General features: G+C 43.3%; 1 protein-coding gene across 1 annotated transcript in view; it reads right to left on the bottom strand.

Annotated features, from left to right (window-relative positions):
• LOC114054674 (serine/threonine-protein kinase PAK 3-like) overlaps nucleotides 1–863 on the bottom strand; it is a 14,471-nt gene extending 13,608 nt beyond the window's left edge. Inside the window, exons 1-2 of the mRNA XM_027878037.1 lie at nucleotides 747–863; nucleotides 109–231 (exon numbers count right to left, since the gene is read on the bottom strand). The gene's annotated coding sequence lies outside the window, so the exon portion shown is untranslated. The remainder of the gene's footprint in view (nucleotides 1–108; nucleotides 232–746) is intronic.
• Between the last annotated feature and the right edge of the window lie 3,270 nt (nucleotides 864–4,133).

Raw genomic sequence — 4,133 nt, 5'->3', positions numbered from 1 at the left:
AGACTCCAGCTCTCAGGATCTTCAACCACAAATGGAAAGTGCTGTCTGTCTAGAAACTTGCAACTCTGCCTTGCACCAAAGACAGTGCCAACTAAAGCTGTTGCTTACTGATTCAGGTTGTCCAGACTGTGGTGCAACAACAGCTGTAGGGTTGTTGCCATCTTCCTCCTCTTTGGCCTCTTCTCCAGCAACAGAAGGAGCCAGAACAAGTTCCAATGCTGGTTTTGCGCTCTGCAGACATAAAAAAGCTTGAGTGATCAGGAGTAACTCTTCATTTATAACTTATTTATGTCCAGCTCTATACCCTGGTGTATCTGAGCTGTTCATTTAGCTACTTAGATGGTCTGCACAGAGGGGCAGGTCCCTCCAGAGCACAGTGAGCCCTACACACCCTGCAAGGCTGAGAGTTGTTTCTTCAAAACACCGTCTCCTCTGGGGACAGGGGGCCTTCACACAAGGCACAATGCCTCTCACTTTTACTAACTTGTAGCGCCTAAAGACAAGATGGTACATTTTCTCTGATCCCAAGAGAGATTTATGGCCCCTGTCAGAAACCCAGGAAACTGATGCCTGAACATGAACGTCCAAAGCCCATTCTCCAGCTGTCAGGGGCTGGAATGAGTGGCTGTGTCACTGCAGACTCCAGCTCTCAGGATCTTCAACCACAAATGGAAAGTGCTGTCTTGTCCAGAAACTTGCAACTCTGCCTTGCACCAAAGACAGTGCCAGCCAAAGCTGTTGCTTACTGATTCAGGTTGTCCAGGCTGTGGTGCAACAACAGCTGCAGGGCTGTTGTCATGTTCCTCCTCTTTAGCCTCTTCCACAGGAACAGAAGGAAACTGAGGAGGGTCTGGTGTTTGGTTTGTGCTCTGGGGACAGAGAGTAGCCAGAGAGACAGAGAGACCTTTCACTAATAAACTGATTTCTATTCAGCTGTACACTCAGCTGTACTAATGAGAAATCATAAAATTTGATAGAAATTGGATTCTAAGTCGTTAAAACTAAATTAAAATGGGCTAATTAGATAGTACTGCACATTGTTCTGATTAGATATTCCACCCTGGCTAGAATCAGGAAGCAACCTTCTGTCTTCAAAACTGGGCTTTTTTCTTTTAAAAACCCATAAATAGAAAAGAAAAAGCAGCCAGCTGCTGCTGCTGCAGACACTGCAGTGGACTTTCTTTCAGCCTGCTCAACTGGCACTCTGCACTCTACTTTTACAGGCCAAGCTCATAGTTTGCACCATAATTCTTTTAAATGCGAGGAACATTAAAGGCTCTTTTCTCACTCACCAAAGGATTGGCTTGTCTCCATCTGTGGGTGAGGTGACCTGCAATGGGCAAGAGAAAATGAACCAGATGTTAGAAAACTGCCTGTGGTGGGGAATGCCATGGAACAAGTCAGATCAAAAGGAGAGCATTTTCCTTTCACAACATCCCTCCAGGAGCAAAAGTTCTTTCACATAGCAACCAAGAGAACAGGACAGTGTATTAGGCTGTGTCTAGTTTTCCCTGTTTGGTCAGGTAATCAATAGAAACTCTGTCAAGAAAATACACATTTTTCTTTAGCAGTTAATGCTTCTGCTCTACCCAGCAGCTAAAGCAGCTCTTTTTTCCTCTCTTTCCTCTTACCTTTTTCCTACAAAAAAAAAAAAAAAAAAAAAAAAAAAAAAAAAAAAAAAAAAAAAAAAAAAAAAAAAAAAAAAAAAAAAAAAAAAAAAAAAAAAAAAAAAAAAAAAAAAAAAAAAAAAAAAAAAAAAAAAAAAAAAAAAAAAAAAAAAAATTTCCCTCAAATCCACCTTAGCTGTGACAGTTCTACTCTGAAATAGCACAGGAACAGGTCCTGAGTTCAGGAGCATGCACAAACTTGTTTGGAGTTTGCACTTCATCACCAAGGGTATCACTATTTTAGCACACTGTAAAGTGGCAAGTTAGAGAGTCAAATCCTTTAATGATGGAACTTAGAAAAAAAGAAGTTTTCCCACAATTCTGGAGAGAACAGTACAATTTTTAGAAAGACTTTGGGAAGCTGTGTCAGTCTGCATTTTGCAAGGTGTTGATCAAACCATCAAACTGAGGAAGTGACGGACTCCACTGCCACACACTATCCCGTGGAAGGAACAGAACCCCTGCCGATTACATTTCAAATGCCATCCACACCCTGCTGTCTTGAGATACTCCCTTTTTCAGCTGAAGATGTTGACAGGAACTTTACCAAACTAGTGACATCTTGGTGGTGTTTTTGTTTTGCAGTCAATTCAGTCACTTAAGGAAAAGCATAAAGAACACAGCAATACAAAAGCCAGACTATGCTACACCCAGGAAAAACCTCTACTTACGTGCCAGATGGGTCAAATAATAGCCAGAATAACCCATAGAATAAACAGTGCAAACTGCAGCAGCTATTTCATCAGCCATTTTAGCAGTGCTGTGCAAGTGCTGTGCTCCAAGAAGAGAGTAAATGACACGCCTGTTCACTGAGAACACCTTGAGCAGGAGGATACTCCTGCAACGTGCAAGCAAAGAGTTGGTCTGATCACTTGCGCCTTCTGTGCACCAGGCACCACTGACACTATGAAGACATGGTAACAATCCCTTGACATCACAATAGCAGGCTCTCTAGGTTGCTTTGTGAATTTATGCAGAGCAACAGGATGACAGCAAACACAAAAATAGCCCGGAGAGTTCTTCTGTCACAAAGCAGCACAAACCCCCCTTGTATTCCAAAACCTGCTGCTCAGAGGTTTCAAGACTAACTGAAACAATGCACCAAGCACTTGTACCCTGTACCCCAAGCTGAACACTGAGAAGGAACCAGGATGTGATCAAACTAAAGGAAACATGACCTTTGGTCACTGATGCTTCTGACTAAAAATGAGAATGCTTGTTCCAGTAACCAACTTGCTGCACACACATCAACCTGTTGCTGCCTCGCTATGGCATCTCAAAGAAGCATCTGGGGCCTGTGAGTCACCTCCAGGAGCTTGCCTGGGCTCATCTGTGAGCTGCAGAGATGAGACTACAATGGTCAGAAGGAAAGGAAACAAGAAATTTGAAACAGAATGTGGGATAATTTGGAAGGTGGTGGTAGGAGGAAACTAGTGGACCAAAATGGGTAAGTTCCATGAAGGATGGGAGCTATGAGGCAGAGGCCGAAGAGATCAGGTGATGGGCAGGCCCCAGAGAAACAGGAAAGCAAAATTTGGTAGCATCCTTCCCCCTCCTCTCTCTTTGAAACTAGTTTTCTTCTCCTTCCTGAGGCTAACAGCAGGTGGCTGGAAAAATCACCTGTGATTTCCTTTCTCAAATAAAAATAAAAATAATAGAGAACTGGGCTTTTGCCAAGCGTCTAGTTTTGAAGCCATGTTAGCACTTTTGTATAGCTCTACACAAGTTCTTTCCAAGCTTTGGGAGTTTCCTAGCCCCAGGACCACCACTGGTCAGTTCATGAACCTACAAAATGCAGTGGAGAGAGCAGCTGGTCAAACTCAGACTGCGACTTCTGGGAGGTTGGGTATTGTCCCAGTGCAAATGCTCAGTGTATGTCAGGCTGAAAGTTGGGACAATCCATAAGAAATGCCTAATGAGATGCATTTGATATGCAGTTTCTTTGGATCTACAACCACCACTTTTCCCACTTACTAATGTCATAACCTTGGGTCTTAAAAATTTCAGTGGGTGACCAAATTTTCTTCTAGGTCAGGGATCAGGAAATGGTTGCAAACACACACGCCTTAGAAAAAACACTCCCAAAGCCCAGCTAACCACATATCACTCTCCACTGAGAAAATGCAACTGTTTCTTCAAACTAAAAGAACAGAAAACTTGAGCAGCCTACTTACACAGAACAGTTTCCAACCCATTTTATTCCCTGCTTTCTAAGTTGTACTTCTTAGCATATGTGATTGCTCCAAGGCACAGTGAAACAGAGACAGAACATCTGTTTGGGAGGAAAAGCATGGCTTGGTGCTCCAGCCGGAAAGCTAGAACTCAGGAGCCCATGCAACAATGCTTTGAGATGGAATGAACCAGGGAATGCAGCGGGGTGTGACTGCTGGGGGTCAGCAAATGGCCCAATGAATTTCACAGAACCAGCACTACTGGCACGAGAACTGTAATGATTTCAAATATCCC

The sequence above is a fragment of the Empidonax traillii genome, unplaced genomic scaffold (genome assembly GCF_003031625.1).
Source record: "Empidonax traillii isolate 1590-97213 ecotype Southwest subspecies unplaced genomic scaffold, ASM303162v1 scaffold37:size1818073, whole genome shotgun sequence".
Lineage (NCBI taxonomy): Eukaryota > Metazoa > Chordata > Aves > Passeriformes > Tyrannidae > Empidonax > Empidonax traillii.
Note: the sequence above shows the minus strand (reverse complement) of the source record. Positions and strands in the feature narration are given on the sequence as shown.